Below are 17,522 nucleotides of genomic sequence, written 5' to 3'. Positions count from 1 at the left end.
GCTTTTCTGTGAAGGAAGATTTTGTCTCTTAAATTTCTCTGCAGCTTCTGCCATTATATTTTCTTAAATAATTTTAACTTTCTGATTCTAAATCTGTAACTTTACCTGAAAGAGTCGCACCCTTCCATGCATTCTCTGACAGAACAGCATAGAACAGAAATGTCCACGCCTTGCAAAAACAAATACATGGGAACATCTAGAACTTGTAAAGTAATTTGAATGCTGTCAAGCATAACTTAGTGCACAGGGTTGATCTAGCTGGTTCTGTAGTTTAACAAAAAGGAGTCTGCAAAACGCAGTGCTTATGCCTGCTTTGAATGAATGTAGAACTCTTTCTTGTAGAACAGATCTTAAAATGTTCAGCTCCCTGTACGTCATGTAAATAATTCCTTTCCTGTGAGCTAGAAGTCTAGAACATGCGGCAGGAATTGTATTTGTGGTTTCTAATACAGTATTTTATTGCAGGTTATTTCCCAGTTTAGAAACAACCTTCTGTGTGACCTTGCAGTCGTGCTGCCTTGTTCAGAGCTGCAGTTCCTGTCTTGACGTGATATGTAGTTACCCTGTGTTATAGCTGAGCTGACTCTACAGATACAGCTATTGTGCAGAGCTCTCCTATTTTGGCAATGTTTTATACACTTAAGTACTTAGAAGTGATGATTCTTTCAAAGCTTATTTCTAAGGGTGCTGACCTTTAGGTTTTCTTGTGCAAGTCTGGTTGTCTTCAGGGAATTTGCTTATGGGTATAAATTTTCCAGAAATTGGCTGGAAGCCTGAGATTCAACTTGGGGGGTTAATCTGGAGAACAGTGTAGTTAGGGGCTCTTTTCTAAATAAAGTCCAGTAGGTTTATGAAAGGTTGTATTAAATCTTTAATTTTTTACAGAGGCTTTTAAAAATTAATTTATTCACTAGCTGCTTTGAAATATGCTTTAACAAGAATGTATCTAGAATTCTCCCAGAGAATGCATGGAAGGGTGCGACTCTTTCAGGTAAAGTTATAGATTTAGAATCAGAAAGAAGAAAGTTAAAATTATTTAAGAAAATATAATGGCAGAATAATCTCCTAGCATTCTCTTCACTTGAATATGAGTAGTACTTCACTATCACGGTCACAAAGTTGGAAAGGTCCTACCAGATCATGTAGTCCAATGATCCTCCCATCACCAGTACTACTCACTAAGCTACTAAACCCTATCTCGTCGCTCCTCATCCAGATGCCTCTTGAACACTGCCAGGGACGGCAACTCTACCACCTCCCTGGGCAGCCATTGCAGTGCCTGACCACTCTGAGAGAAGTTGTTTCTCCTTATGTCTGATCCAAACCTCCTCTGGTACAACTTGCAGCCATTTCCTCGGGTCCTGTTTGTTCCCTGGGAGAAGAGGCCAAATCCCTCCTCATTACAATGTGCGTTCAGGAAGTTGTAGAGTGCAATGAGGTCTCCTCTGAGCCTCCCCTTCTCTAGACTCAACAATCTGCGCTCCCTCAGCTGCTCCTCATAAGACTTGTGCTCCAGACCCCTCACCAGTTTCATTGCCCTTCTCTGGACATGTCCCAGGGCGTATGGAGTATTAACTTGAAGAATACTATGAAGTATTAGCTTGAAGAAAGTACAAAAATATCCTAAAAAGATGCTATTATTTGATTGAGCACAAAGTCAGGTACTCTAGGACGTACTTTTGGCTCTTTCTTCTAAATAGTGTGTGTTTGTGTTATTTTCATTTTTTTAGATTGTAGATTTGTGACATTCTTATAATGTTGGGTTATCTGCAGACTAAGTTTTTTTGATCAGAATTCTGCCACAGATGTTGACAGTGATTGTAGCAATACCTGCAGATGGCAGAAAGCACAAAAAAAATCCAAAGTGAAACAAACCAAAACTGTAGAAAACAACTAGGAGGCTTTTTTTTTTTTTTTTTTTTTTTTTTTTTTTTTTTTTTTCAAACAAGCATTACAAATGCATTATGCATTGATGTCCTTATGAAGTGCCTCAAAGAAATTTCTGAGCATCTGGATGTTCTACAAGAACTTGATTAAATTCATTTTTACATTTGTGAGAATAAGGGAGGAGGTGCCTCAATTTAAGAAAGAAAAAGAAATCTCAGAAAGGGATTTCTTTGACTGAATAGGCATAAAAAGTACCTGTTACTTGAATGCTTGACTTCAGGTATTTAGGGACTGTCCTGTGAAAACAGCTTGCATACTCAGACTTTCTACCTTTGTCTGTTCCTTCTGTAACATCCCAGCTCAGACTTCAGGACTTCAGATCAGCCACTCAAAATCTGAGAAGCTCTCAAAGCATTTTGAGCACTTTATTTAACACCACAGAGGACCACAGCAGTAGAAGTGGCATTCTCTTTCACTACAGTTCATCTTCTGTAGCTATAAATTTCTGTTCCTTAGGCCGTGTGCAGCTAACTTGCTTATAACCGGAGCAAGAGGGTCGTCTTCCAATGCAGTTCTGGTTCTTTCACAGATCTTGTCCATTTTTGTCAGGAATGAACCAGTGTTTTTGTGGGGAGAAAAGAATCTCTCTTTTAGCTACCAGTCTCTTCACGTGAAGTCCAGAGCTTAAGTAATCTCTAGCTTGATCACAGAATGGCTTGGGTTGGAAGGGACCTCAAGGGTTATCAAGCTCCAACCCCCCTGCCACAGGCAGGGCTGCCAACCATATATAATCCATATCTAATCACCAAGCTTTTAGAAAAAGAAATTTTGAAGAAAAAAAACTCAAATGAAGAAAAACCCTCAAACCACCAAACCTTCATGTCAGAAAAAGCTAATGCCCTAAAAAATTGTCAACAACCTCTCTGTGAATCTGTGTCCCTTTTGAAGTATTTGGATAGCTATTGTAGAAGACTGTCATCCTTCAGAGCTAATGGGGGGCGGAGAAGGAGACATTAATATTTTCCAGATGTTTAGTGAGAAAAAGCATTTCAGATCCTGGAGTGAGAATTCCAGCCTGCAGTAGGTTCTCCTTGTTCTCATGTAATGCATTCTGCTTCCAGCTTAGCTTTGCCTAATTTTATTCCTTTGTCATCATGCCTCCTTTTCTGTTTGCCGACTGCTGCTGTTAAGCTTGTTTGCACTCTGTATGACTCAAATGTCTCAGATCTTTTTCTGACCTCTGTTTTTGTCAGTGTTTCTATTTTGGCAGTTCTTCGTCTGTTTCAGGCCCTCATCAATTTCTGAGGCTTATTTTTACCATATTCCTTCTGTGAAGTCTTTAACCAGTCTCTACTATTTTTCAGCTTCACCTGCAATTCAGTGTCTTTTCCCAGTCCTCCTTCCCTTCCCACTCCTAAATTTCTGGACTTTCAGTATTATTCTGTGATTAATTTCACTCTCCCTTGTCTCTTCACCCTTCTCTTGCAAGTTTTCTTTTTTCCTCTCCTTAGCCATAACTTTTTTCCCCATATCTCTACATATTTGGTTTAAATCCTATCCCTGCAGTGCTCAAATCATATGCATTCTTACAGAAGTAGATTGCTAAAGGTTGGCTGAAAGTATTTCCAGGGTCTAGTGAGCATCCAGGGCATCTTCCCACTTATATATATTTATTTATTATCAAACATCTGTTAGCTAATGTCTTGCCAAACTGAAGAGCCTGAGTATCCAGATGCTGTGGAGGAGTTGCTTGGAATGAGTTTTTAATGTGAACAAAAACCAAATGAAAAATGTGATTCTTTCTTAGCAGTGATTGAACTGTTTCGAAGATGTCAGTCCTGAAAGCTGGATAAAATTGTGGTCTAAATCCAGTGCCTTGCAGGATGTATTAATGGTTAACCTGAGCATGCTTTCATTGCAGGAGTCATATGCAATCCTGATTTTAAAGCTATGGATTGGAAAAAAAAAAAATCTAAAATGATGCTTTTTTGTAGAGAAATGTCCATTATTTTAGTTTGCTGAAGATGTCATTCTTCATGCAGATTGTCTGGGATGTGGATGCTGTCTCTTCCTCAAGACATTTTCATCTCAGAAGTGATGAGAATTTTACTAAAAATGTGGGGGGAGGAGTGAGGGGGAAGGAAGAATGAACATGAATGTGTTATGAATTAATTTATTCTCAGACATGGGTATGTGGAATGAGCAAGCATGCTTGTACTTGGATTAATATAGCAGATGTTTCCATTTTGTGCTTGAGGTTATGAAAGGACTTAGGAGGACTTGAAGTCCTACTGTTTCCCTTTAGCACTTTGAACATTAGATAAATATTTCCATCTCTAATACCAAATGCTCATTACTAAAAGACTTTACTTTTCCCTGAATTATGCTTACAACTCCATAATACATAATGATAAGCCAATTTTTGAAACCTGACAAGTAAAATCAATTACAAGCTCTACTCTTTTAGATAAGATTTTCCATGCTGTGAACACAGGCTAAATAGAATTTCTGCTTGTTCTAAAATCTGGATGCTAGATGTCATGGAATCATAGAATCATAAAGATTGGAGAAGATTTCTCGTGTCGTGTAATCCAACCACCTACCCATCACCACCATGCCCACTAAATTATATCCCTGAGCATCATATCTACACGTTTCTTAAACACCTCTAGGAATGGAGTCAAATGGATCTATACAGAGAGTTGAACCCATCAAAAGATAAGCAGCTTATCTCTCTGGCCTCTTGTCAGAATGCAGGTTTCTTCTGAGAAAGGAGAGTAGCCGTTTAGAAGGATTGGGTGTATTTTCTCAGATGTGGGAAAGGTGTGTGTGCCCACTTGAATCACTGTTGTTAGATATGGTAGGGTTGCTCCCTAAGTGTGAATATGAGAAAGGGAGATGGGGAGGGGGCCAGAACAACCCTTATTTTGTCTCTTAAAAGACAGTGTTGAAATCCACAGATGCCTTTAGTGTTTGGAAACCAGCAGGCTGAAAATAGAAGTTATTCTTAAATACAGTGGTGTTTCTTTGAGTTCACCAAAGCTCTGCACCACTGTGATGCAGCAGCCACAGATCTGGTGAATGATTGGCTTTGTTAAGTGGGTCTTAGTGCCTGGCTTATCAGATGCCAAGATTTCTAGTGCTGCAGAAATTTATTGATTTAGAATTATCATTTCCATTAATGTTTTACAAGAATAATGTGCTTTCTGATGTACTCTGAGCAATAATTGCGTATGGTGTTTTAAACACTGGAGTGCCATATGTTCTCTTCACATAGACTAGCAGACCAGCTAGGTGTAGGAAGGAACTAGAATTTTCATTGGTACATGAGGGTCTGGAAACATTGTGGGATCACTTTGAGGAGGGACAGAAGATGATGATGCAGTTATCCGATCCTTTTACTGGCTGTCTGCTAGCTGCATTTTGGAACTAACACCAAGTGGCAGAGCATCTTTCTGGTGTGACTGTGTTAGTACAGAGAAGGGAAGGTCATCAGAGCTGAGCTCATCCCTTCTGCCTTTGAACTAGACACTGAAGATAGAATATTGGGTCTATATATTGTATGCAGCCTGGTGAGGCAGTGAAGCCTGTATATGTGAAGTCTGGTGCTCTTATTGAAACTAGAGAGTTCTTCTAAAGAGCTGCTTTTCAGGTCAGAGCAAAATGAGGTAACATGGGCTAAATGTATTTAGCCATGAGCTAAATACAAGTTATTTATTTGGTGCATGATACAAATTATCTTGATTAATGGAAAATAGGAGAATCCAATTGCTTTCCATAATATAATATTTCAGAACAGCAAAACTGCTAATTTAGAGGTGCTGGGAGATACTAGAGTTGATGAATCCTCTATTCAATTCAGTAAATATAATTTTGTTTTTAAGAAAAAAGTATTCCGATAGCATTAAAAGTATTTTCCTGTGTATTTTAAATTACTTCAATCGTGCTTCTGTTAGTAAAGAGCTATTATAGTCTGTAAAAATTTCTCTTAGCTGCATTTGGATTTGAGACACTGTGGTAAGACTGCTCCATGCCTAGCTGAAAGTAACTGGTCTCATTTTTGAGAATAGAGTTCCTAGTAAATACATGTTCATTAAACATAATTTCAAAAATGATTACTAATTTACTGAGTTTCACTAAAAAGGGCACCTTTTTGTAGCCCACTGTGTAGTAATTGGCCTAAATACGCAATAGCTACTTTTAAAACTCTTAGTATGTTGTAACAGCAAATGTAGTTCTCTTTTAGAGAAAAGGACTGCCAGCTATATTCTTTTGGGACAGCTATTGAATTTTTGAGACACATTTCTATCATTTTTTCAGATATCTTCATATCTCAATTGTAACAGATCTAGATTGTATCTGTAATTACAGAGGTACCTGTCTGCACAAGCTTCGTATCTCTTGGTGTCAACGTTTTACAGGCTGTTTCGGCTCAGTTCCGTGACCTGTGGGGTGGAGGAAAAAAATCCATGCCTCTGGAAAAAGGGAACAGGGGACCCCAAAATAATTAAAAACAGTGGCAACGATCTGAGGAGAAACAAACTAACTTACTAAATATATTATTGGAATGGAAGATAGCACACTATAATACGATATAATTAGAATTGAAGCCAATAAATCAAATATAATGAGAGAGAGAATGTCCGAAAGGTGAATAGGCCTCACCACAACGCTGAGGTGAGATGCGCAGTCCAGTTGAGCAGCAGGGAGACAGGAGGAGAGCCGACAAAGAAGAGCAGACGAGAAAGAGCACATCAGGTGACCTTGCCAGGAGTTGTATCTCCTCTGTGTGACCGCAAAGTCCCCTGGGGAATGCAGTTCTTCTTCTCTTCTGGGCAGGTACCCAGGAATTGAGCATTAACAGTTAAACTCCCAGTGCCCCACATGATGTTATGATGTGGAATACCGAAAACCAAAAATCACAAAACCATGACACTTGGAAGATTCCTTCTATATTTATTGGTATTGACTGCTCTATTCATTTTCACGTATGTATATACATATAATAAAAGCACAGTGGATAATGTTTTTTCATTTTTCCTAACTTTTGAAGGTCTCAATTGTACTACAGAGCAACATCAAGATGTTGCTGCCTTGCATCCAGCCAACACCCTACACTGCAGAGTACCGTATTTTTATCCTAATAGAAATAATCAATTGACAAGGAATAAAAACTATCATGAGTTATGATTTCTGGGTTTTGTATGTGTGTGTGTATATATATATACATATATACATATAAATATATATACACAGACTGTGGTATATGAAAAGAGGAGACCAACCATTCATTAAGATTCCTTTACTGTGATTTTTTTTCTTTTTTTTTAACAGATAATGAGCCAATGAGGTTTAGAAACCTTTGGATCAGGCTACGTAGTAGGAGCAGTTGAGTGTTCAACAATTACTTACCAGGTTATCATTTCAGTTAGGAATGCAACAAGAAGGAGTTTTGTTTTTTTCACAGGAGGAGGTTGTGGATGCCCCATCCCTGGAGGCATTCAAGGTGAGGCTGGATGTGGCTCTGGGCAGCCTGGTCTAGTGGTTGGCAACCCTGCACATAGCAGGGGAATTGAAAGTATGTGAAAGATGATCGTTGTGGTTCTTTTCAACTCAGGCTATTCTCTAAGATTGCCTTACATACCCAACAGATTATCAGTCTATTTTAGCTGCTCAGAACAAGTTCTATAGAGCCTTAGTGTAAGTTGAGCAAAAGTACTAAAGCTCGCACAGACATTCTGCACAAAGTAGTCTATTCCAGTTTTCACATAAAAGACTGTGACAGAGATTTATCTTTTCGGGGAAATATCCCTAGGTATCACTGTCAGAAAATAAATGAGCTTCATTGTTGGTATTTGTAATGTGGGAGAGTCAGGGTGTTTTTCAGGTCATAGATCTGGTTTCCTCCATCTATGGGTTTTCACCGCTTCTTCCACCTCCTACATCCTTTTTTTTTTTTTTTTTCACTAGGCGTAAAGCCCACAGAACAGGAAGGGAGTCACTGTGAAACCCAGAAGATACCCTGGCCTGAAGCCCAAGTCCACCTGAGCATTCAAAGGGTGTTGCGGATTAAACCCACCTGGCAGGTGTATTACTGCTGTGTTGTCATGATTTGTCATGTGTTACAGAAAATAATCAGGATCTGCCTTGGGAAACAAGACATACCAAGATAAATCCGTCTTCCTTAGCAATTGGGCTTGTTTTCTGATCAGAATATTTTTCATCTGCTCTGCCTGTTTTTGGAAGCAGCTGTTTGGCAACCAGCTGCTCCCAGATTCCCAGTGTGGGAAGATCCAAGCCACATCCCATGTCAGTGATGCTGTTCTCCCAAGCTCCAGTCCGATCTTCAGAGCAGTAAGTCAGAGTAGAACTCCTCACGTGCATATCCTTAGGCCATCACTCGTATATTATGACTGATCAAAAGAAAGCCCCCAGAACACCAAAATACTTCTGTGGAACATAACCTCCAAGCATCCTGAGCAAGTATTCATTTTTATGCAAGAACTGTTCCTAATGTATTAAAGATTAATGTCTATATAGATATATAATCCAGAATAAACATCCTGTGGTGCTAAAGTAAAAAATTCCTTTCCATTTAATGATAATCACTTGTATTTTTAAGTGTTCCTCAAATAGCTCTAAAATTTGGTATTTAGCTGGACATTGTCCCATGGAGTAGCCAGAGAAGAATATGATACTGTTCTAAATTACATCCATTTGCTTTGAATTTTCATCAAGGAAATCTGTTCATTTGCTTTTCTGTTGTACTTTCAGTGGTAAGGACAATTAATTATTCAAGCTGATGAAAGTACTGATTAATCTCAGAAATATTAACATAATTGAACTTTCAGATATTTGTTGAAGAAACTATAAGTTTTCCCCAGAGCTTCTGGAAGGAAAAACATGCTTTAGTTTTTTATGTTGATGCCTTAAGGTATGAACTGTGTACTCCTATTCCTCAGTGCATGTAGCACACTTCATTTTAGGCTAATTTATTTTAAGGCAAAGCATAGGTTTAGGTAATGAGTTTCAGTACAGGCACAAATTACTAGCTATGTAGGATTAGCTGTAGTACTGGTGGCCTAGGATAAAAAAAAAAAAAAACACCATCCTGAAATTCGTATATACAAGATAGCCATGCTGCGTCAGAAAGGGTGATGTTACTGCTTAGACTCAGAAAATATCAAGAATGGTTTTTTTTTGTTTTTTGTTTTTTTTTTTTTTTTTTTTTTTTTTTAATTAAAAATACTGAACAGGAAAAAATACACTAAGGAACAAAGAAAGTAATATATCCATGTGAGTGAATTCAGACATCCAGTTTTTTATGGGAAAAATACCCTGAAGTCTAAAGTAACATTGACTGTGATGAATTTTCTTTGACATCTGTAGCATGATGCAGCCTGAGAAACAATTTTTCATTTTGCAATATTAATTTGCGTTGTATAGATCCCCATGAATTAGGGTTCCCAAAGTTTACATAAAAAAACAATATTATAATGTTAACCAATAAGGAAGCATTGGCCAGTAAGTCATTCTGAAGGGTTTTCTTTCAGTACAACTTGAGAGTCTGATCGTAAGATTATTAATATTTTCGCAAGCATCAAAGCTCCAAGAATCCAATAAATTTTAACCTAAAATGAAAAGTTCATACATAATTAAGAAGAGTATGGTGTAGGAGTGCTTAGGTCTGATGAACTTTTCTTTGTCCATTTCAAGTATGTGACAACAGAGAAGTGATATGAGTGCTGACTTCCCAAATTTACTCAGGCTTTCAGTATCTTTGCTCACAATTAGCTAGAGATTGCAGGTTCTTTCACAGTCAAAATATACTTCCAGCTTTCAGTAGGGAGATTGAAGTTGGTCACTTGTACTCCCGGGGTTTCTGTGAAGCTGAAAGTAAACTGAAAGTAAACCATCTCATTCACATAAGTAAGGGGGATATTAGCGTTAGCCCAGAATGGTAATATTTGCTTTTTCTCACATACAACAGTCATGAAATACAGAAAGTTCTGCATGTTTTGATGATTTTTAAATCCTCATGGATATAGCCACTTCCAAGGCAACCTTTTCACTCACTGCTTAAATGTATGACAACACACAAAAAACAAGTGACAGTAGGAGGTAGTTGGAGGCAGTGGATCTTGGAGCATTTTCCCCATCCGGTACCTGTAGGAGAAAAACATGTATTGCACTGCTTACTGTTGCTACCTTTATTTCAATATTTCCCTGTTACAGCCCATATACTACTTCTCTGTTGGAAAACTTGGGAACATTGGTCAGGATTTTACAAGGAAAATACCTTTGGACATGGGGTATCTTCACCATGGGACAAGAAAAAGATCAAATGAACATCACTGGAGTGACTTCCCTTCAGGTTCTCTTTTACAAGGAAGATGCTGAGGGATGCAGGAAGGAAGTGAGAAAGGCAGAAGCCCATCTTGAACTCAGGTTGGCCACTGCAGTAAAAGAGAATAAGAAATCCTTTTATAAATATATCAACAATAAGAGAAGAACCAGGGAGAATTTCTATCCTTTACTTTATGCAGCGGGGAATGTGACCACTGAGGATAAGGAGAAGGCTGAGGTTGTCCACACCGTCTGTACATCTGCCTTTAATAGGTGGATCAGGGCACTTTGTGCCTTGATCTGGAAGTCTGGGATGCTACACAGAATACACGGCTGGTGATTCAGGTGGAGACACTTAGAGAGCTCCTCTTCATCTGGACTGCCACAAGTCCATGGGACTGGACTGGCTCCACCCTTGAGTGCTGAGGGAGTCGGTGGGGGTGATTGCCAAGCCGCTTTCCGCCATCTACCTGTGGTGCTGGTTGTCTGGAGAGATCCCAGAGGATTGGAGGCTTACCGATGTAACTCCCATCAACAAGAAGGGCCGTAAGGAGGATCGCCCTGACCTCAGTACTAGGGAAAGTTATGGAGCAAATCATCTTGGGTGAGATCACACGGCACGTGCGTGGTGTCCAGGGGATCAGACCCAGCCAGCACAGGTTCATGAAAGGCAGGTTGTGCTTGAGCAACCTCATCTCCTTCTACAACTGGGTGACCAAACTGTTAGACAAGGATAAGGCTGTTGGTGTAGTCTACCTAGACTTCAGTAAAGCCTTTGACATGGTCTCTCACAGGCTTCTTCTGGGGAAACTGGCTGCCTGCGGCCTGGACAGGTATACCCTTCTTTGGGTAAGGAACTGGCTAGAGGGCTGTGCTCAATGGGCAGTTGTTAATGGAGTTAAATCCAGCTGGTGACCCGTTTCAAGTGGTGTCCCCCAGGGGTCGGTACTGGGGTCCATCTTGTTTAATATCCGTACTGATGACCTAGATGAGGGGACTGAGTGTACCCTCAGTAAGTTTGCATGTGACACCAAGCTGGGAGGTGGTGTTGATCTGCCTGAGGGTAGGGACGCCCTGCAGAGGTATCTGGATAAGCTGGAACGCTGGGCCAAGGTGAATGGGATGAGGTTTAACAAGGCCAAGTGCTGGGTCCTGCACTTTGGGCAGAACAACCCCATGTAGTGCTACAGGTTTGGGGATGAGTGGTTGGATGACTGTGAAGAGGAAAGGGACCTGGGGGTGTTGGTTGATGCTCGGCTGAACATGAGCCGACAGTGTGCCCAGGTGGCCAAGAGGGCCAACGGCATCCTGGCCTGCATTAGAAATAGTGTGGCCAGCAGGAGCAGGGAGGTGATCATCCCCCTCTACTCAGCACTGGTGAGGCCGCACCTCAAGTACTGTGTTCAGTTTTGGGCCCCTCACTACAGGAAAGACAGTGAGGCGCTGGAACGTGTCCAGAGAAGGGCAACAAAACTGGTGAGGGGTCTGGAGCACAAGTCTTATGAGGAGCGGCTGAGGGAGCTGGGATTGTTCAGTCTGGAGGAGACCTCATTGCACTCTACAACTTCCTGAAGGGAGGCTGTGATGAGGAGGGATTTGGCCTCTTCTCTCGGAGAACAAAGAGAACCCGAGGAAATGTCTGCAAGTTGTACCAGAGGAGGTTTAGATTAGACATAAGGAGAAACTTTTTCTCTCAGAGAGTGGTCAGGCACTGGAATGGCTGCCCAGGGAGGTGGTAGAGTCGCCGTTCCTGGCAGTGTTGAAGAGGCATCTGGATGAGGAGCTAACGGTTTAGTAGCTTGTGGTAGCAATGGTGATCAGAGGATGGTTGGATGAGATGATCTTGTAAGTCGTTTCCAACCTTGAGATTCTATGATTCTCTTTCGTGCAGAACAATCTGCAGGACTATCTGTTAAGTTCCTAATATTTCTAACAATCAGCAGGCTGCTCGCTGTGTTGTTTCAGTTTGTAATTCAAACTCCTGTATTTTGATTGAAGGAGAAGAATGTCAGTTACTTGAGACTTCCTCAGAAGTTTTTTCAGAAATTAAAATGCTTTAACAGTGATATTAGTTACACCGATAAATATTTGCATTTAGGCAAAAGCCTTAAAAAAAGCCTGTTTTGGATATACTGATTTTCCTGTTGCTTTTAGTTGCCTAAGTTATTTGCTTGAGGGCAGCGAGGCGGCTTCCCATACTGGCCAAAGGCAGTACGTCAGCTAAATACGCTGGAAGGTAACTTGACACTTTAAAAACCAAAGTTGTATGAAATAGGGATAAACTGTGAAGATGCTTCTGCTGTAGTAATTGAGTTGATGTTATTTATACTTCATCTGCTTCTATATTTAATTATATTGCAATATAAGTTCTAGTTGGAATACAGTTACAAGCTGACATATGATGCTTTTAAGCAATAACACAGTGCTGTGCTTTCCTGGAAAAAATAGAATATCAGATAAAATATGCCATAGTTGACAGGCAGTATTAATTTTGACAGTAAGTTTTAAAGCTGTGTCGTTAGAAAGAACTCTAGCAGATGTGCACATTTGCTGAAGAATATGGATTTGCAGATTATCGCATGTGTTATGACTTGTAAATTGACAACTTGAAAGCTTCTCCCTTTGCTGTGCCTGCAACTGTGTTCTCAGTCTCCACGATCTGAAAAGCTGAAAAAATGCTAACAGAGGATCTCTCAGATTTGTTAGCTAGTTTTGTGATGCAGTTCCATAGCTACAACTGAGTAATGGCACATTGCAAAAGTGTACATTTGCTAGTTACCATGCAAAACAACCCAAAAATGAAGAAAATATTTCTTTGAGAAGGAGAGAGAAGTGTTGGATTATATGATATCCATTATAATGTTTTTATTTTAAAATAAATTTGAGAGTTTCTCAGGGATAGACTGAGGTGGAGGAAGAATGAGCCAGTGCTGAAGATGGCTGGAGGAATGGTAGCAGCAAATGCCAGAAAGCTCTGGACAGCTCAAGAGGGGAGAACAGCTCAAGAGCAGCTCACATCCAAGTCTGGGTGTCCATAGACCTAGTCACCGTGACTCCACAAAGCTGTAAAGTAAGAGAAGAGCAGACTGCTGTTTACAAGAAATGCTGAGATTCCCTAAGCTTTATACTTTACTGATTTTTTTTTATGATATTATTTCATGTTCTTGTGAGTGTATTGGATATGTACCATACATAATTCAAAAAAAAAAAAAAAAGCTAAATGGTTGTCTTCAATCCAAGCTCAATTTTCTGAGGTTGACTTAGCAGGTTGACTTACTGCCAACTGGGGAAAAAAAAACAAAAAAGAAAGAAAAAAAGAAAGTTGGATTAAATCATAGAATTGTAAAGGTTGGAAAAGACCACTGAGATCATCTAGTTCAACCACCGACCCATTACCACCATGCCCAATGACCATGTCCCTCAGTACCACATCTTAATATTTATCGAACACGTCCAGGGACGGTGACTCCACTGCCTTCTTGGGCAGCTTTTGCCAATGCCTCACCACTCCTTCTCAGAAGAAATTTTTCCTGATATCCAGTTGAAAAGGCAGCTAGCCAATGAAGTACTCAAAAAGAAACTGCAACTTTTAGCCAGAAAAAAAAAAATTCTGGAAGTCACAGAAGTGGTCTGTAGTAGATGGTCTGCTATGTTGGAGCTCTTATTTTTTCACATGAACTCTGTTCTCTAGTCATAAAACTATTATTCGTTGTTTTTCTCTATTTGCCTTTGTTTTTCTGCTCATACTGTTGCTGAATTTCCATGATATTGCCCACATAATAAGACTGTTCAGGGTAGCAATGATAGAACAGGTTCTTTAACTGTATGGGTTGTACTTGCAGCGCATCCTAGATTAGACCTTTCAGAAAGCAATCCTAAAACAACAGCCTTCGGTTGGAAACTTTAGAACAGTTACGTTCTTGGGATATCTGTTATTTCTCTGTGGATTTTGTATTGAATAAAAGCTTGTATGGGATGAGAAAAAAAGAAAAAAAACTGAAAAGGTGTTGCATGTGTATTTCTTTACTTGTACAGATTTATAAGTTACCTAAATATGGAGGTTGATGGGTACCTTGGTGCAGTGTGGCGTGGATATAGCTGGCAGAGCTGAGACTCCAGTGCAGTGGAACTAGTTCTTCAAGAGTCTGTGAGGAGGACCACTTTATGCACTGTGGTGTGTTTAGAAGGAATCTAAGTTCATATTTTAAGATTGCCCATGCTGTAAAATAAAAATAAGAAGTAGATATCCTTCCCTTAATTCAGAGGTTCACAAAAAGTTGAACCTTGTCCAGAAGGCTTAACGTTGCAATAATTGTTGATGCTGTAATGCTCTGTAAATGTAACAGAATTGTTAAAGGTTATTGCTGATCACCAACCCAGTCAGCAGGCTGGGGAATAAGAATGGGGTCCTTTAGCGTGGATGTTCTTGTAGTCCTGGAAGAGGACAAAAGCTGATGCTAAGAAAAAAATCAGCTGTAATGCAGACATCCTGAATTACTGATCAATCTATTAGCTTTCTGGATCCAAAGAGTTGTTACTCAGTTGTTCCAGCTTGTATCTCATATTGAGGCATATGTGAAAAATTAGTTCAAAATCGTATTGTTGTACACTGTATTTCACAAAGTGCTACCTTTATAAAATAACAACTTCATCAGTGGTCTAGCGTGCATTAGTTCATCGAACAGGAGTTTTGGTGTTCACAGAGGTGTACAACTATGGTATATTGTGAATCCAATACCATTTCACTCAGTGTGTTACACTTAATGCTGTTTTGTTCTCCCCTCTGTATTGATACTGAAAAGCACGCAATTTATCACTCATTTTAACGTTCTGGAAGGATAATGTTATTTTGAACAGCATGTGCTGGATGTGGTGGTGTTTTGTGTGAAGTACAATCTTGAGTGGTAGATTAAATCTTATTACAATGAAGCTGATAGCATTAGCAGATGAGGACTCTCTTGCACAGCTGAACAGCTAGAGTCAATGCTGCATTGCGGAGGGTGATGTGAAAGCATAATGACGTGGTATTGTCCTCAGAGAGCATCTTTTGCTGATTGATGTACTTCCTGCTGATGCCATCTATTCTGGAAAGTTATTCTTGAGTCCAACACCAAACAGATCAGAGGCCTGTGTTCAAGCTTGCCTGACTAGCTCCCTTGAAGAGGGAGTGGGCAGTGCCCACACTGCTGTGCATCTGCTTGTAGTTTGGCCTGGGTTTCTTGTAGAGCAGGCACAGGGCAGGTAGGCAGGTAACGCAGTACTTCACAGTGTAGGTGGTTCACAGTGCTTCTAATGTGAAGTGTTCTGGGTTGGATCGCATAAGCACTATGATGGTATGGTGTTGAAGGGATTATATAATGTCCTGAAAATGGGATGAAGGGAGGATAACAAGTGGTTAAGGATGAAGAGCAGCAGTTGAGGGTTAGTATTGTGATACTAAGGGAGGAAAAAACAGTAAAATCTTCTACCATCTTACTGTTACCCTTCTTGTAAAGGGGCTCTGCAGCAACAGATTATTGTTCCCTAATGTCTTATGTTTGAGCAGGGCAACTTGGTAGGACTATGAGAGCCAACAGCGATCCTGGGAATGGAAAGGCATCAGCCAGTATTTCTAAGAGATTTTGACGGCAACTGAAATGTTGCAGCCTCACCTCCTGTCCTGTGTGCAAGATTGGGTGCACACAGAAGGGTGTAAAAGTACTAGAGAGCAAACAAAGGAGAGCTGCAAAGATGGTGATGCTCCAAACAGCCAGATGTGTGGGGAGCAGCTGAGGTCTGCTCAATGCAGAGCAGAGGAGCTGAGGGGAGGTCTGATAGTGGCTGCAGCTCCTCACAGGGAACAGAGGGTCTGCACTGAGCTCTGCTCTGTGTGACACTGACAGGGCCCGAAGGAACAGCATGGAGCTGCGTCAGGGGAGGTGCAGCTGGGGGTTAGGGACAGGGTCTGCTCCTGAGGTGGATCAGGCACTAAACAGGCTTCTCAGGGCAGTGGTTATGGCATCGAGCTGCTGGAGCTCAAGGAGCATTTGGACTGTGCTCTCAGACATAGGGTTTGGACTTTGAGTGGTGCTGTGTGGAGCCAAGTGCTGGACTCAGATATCCTTGTGGATCCCTTCCAACTCAGGATATGCTATGGTTTTCCTATACAAAAGATTTCCTCTCAGGATTGTCTCTTCAGAGGCTCAGTTCAAGTTACTGAATGAGTTAGAAGCAACTGTAGCCGCTCAAGACTTAAGGCACTCAAGTATGTGAGGCAAAGGATTGAATTCATCATGGAAAAGTTTCTGGGTGCTTGGAGTGAGCTTTAGGTGAAGCTGACTGTTGGAAAGCATCTAAATCTAATTGAGTCCCCACACCACTGTAAACAAAATCTTTTTACTGATGAAGAGGCAGCTTCTTTCTCAGTGAAGAGAGAACTATAGAGAACAAATGGGTAATGCTGATCCATCTTCCTCGGTATGTGATAAATGTGTTTTGGCATCCATTTCTGTGGATCATTTCCTTTCATTTTATGCATGAAGTAGGACATTAAGAAATTGTTCATTTTACTGATGCAAAGTAGAGCAACATTTCTGAATCTGTATTTGGTTAGTAAAGCACTTACGTAGAAATAGTCAATCCATTTTACTTAGTGTTTGTACTCATTTTGACTAGTTATAACTTCATAGAAGCATAGGCCTGGGTTGAAAAGGACCACAGTGATCATCTGGTTTTAACCCACCTGCCATGGGCAGGGTTGCCAACCACCAGACCAGGCTGCCCAGAGCCACATCCAGCCTGGCCTTGAATGCCTCCAGGGATGGGGCATCCACAACCTCCTTGGGCAACCTGTTCCAGTGTGTCACCACCCTCTGAGTGAAAAACTTCCTCCTAATATCTAACCTAAACCTCCCCATTTCAGTTTAAAACCATTCCCCCTTGTTCTGTCACTATCCACCCTCGTAAGCAGCCGTTCCTCCTCCTGTTTATAAGCTCCCTTCAAGTACTGGAAGGCCACAATCAGGTTCCCCCAGAGCCTTCTCTTCTCCAGTCTAAACAAGCCCAGTTTCCTCAACCTTTCCTCATAGGAAAGGTGCTTCAGCCCTCTGATCATCTTAGTGGTTCTCAAATGCCTCATGAGGTTTGGGTTTCACTGCTTTTGCATTTAATTAATGAGAAAAATGAAGAGTCTGAATTTCAGAGCCAGAAATATTTTGCTAATAGTATCAGGAAATGTTTTCACAACAGGGCTGTCAAATTGCCTGCTGATTTCAAGTATCATGATTTTTTTAAAAAGTAATATTTTTCTG

The 17,522-nt window shown here is 40.5% G+C and overlaps 1 protein-coding gene across 1 annotated transcript in view; it reads left to right on the top strand.

Annotated features, from left to right (window-relative positions):
* The window catches only part of TBC1D4 (TBC1 domain family member 4), a gene marked incomplete at both ends in the record, with an annotated part of 102,699 nt that overhangs the window by 15,389 nt on the left and 69,788 nt on the right, over positions 1 to 17,522 (top strand).

The sequence above is a fragment of the Tetrao urogallus genome, assembly GCF_951394365.1.
Source record: "Tetrao urogallus genome assembly, chromosome: 1".
In the NCBI taxonomy this organism is placed as follows: Eukaryota; Metazoa; Chordata; class Aves; order Galliformes; family Phasianidae; genus Tetrao; species Tetrao urogallus.
The sequence above is the reverse complement of the archived record's forward strand: the minus strand, read 5'-3'. Positions and strand labels throughout refer to the sequence as shown.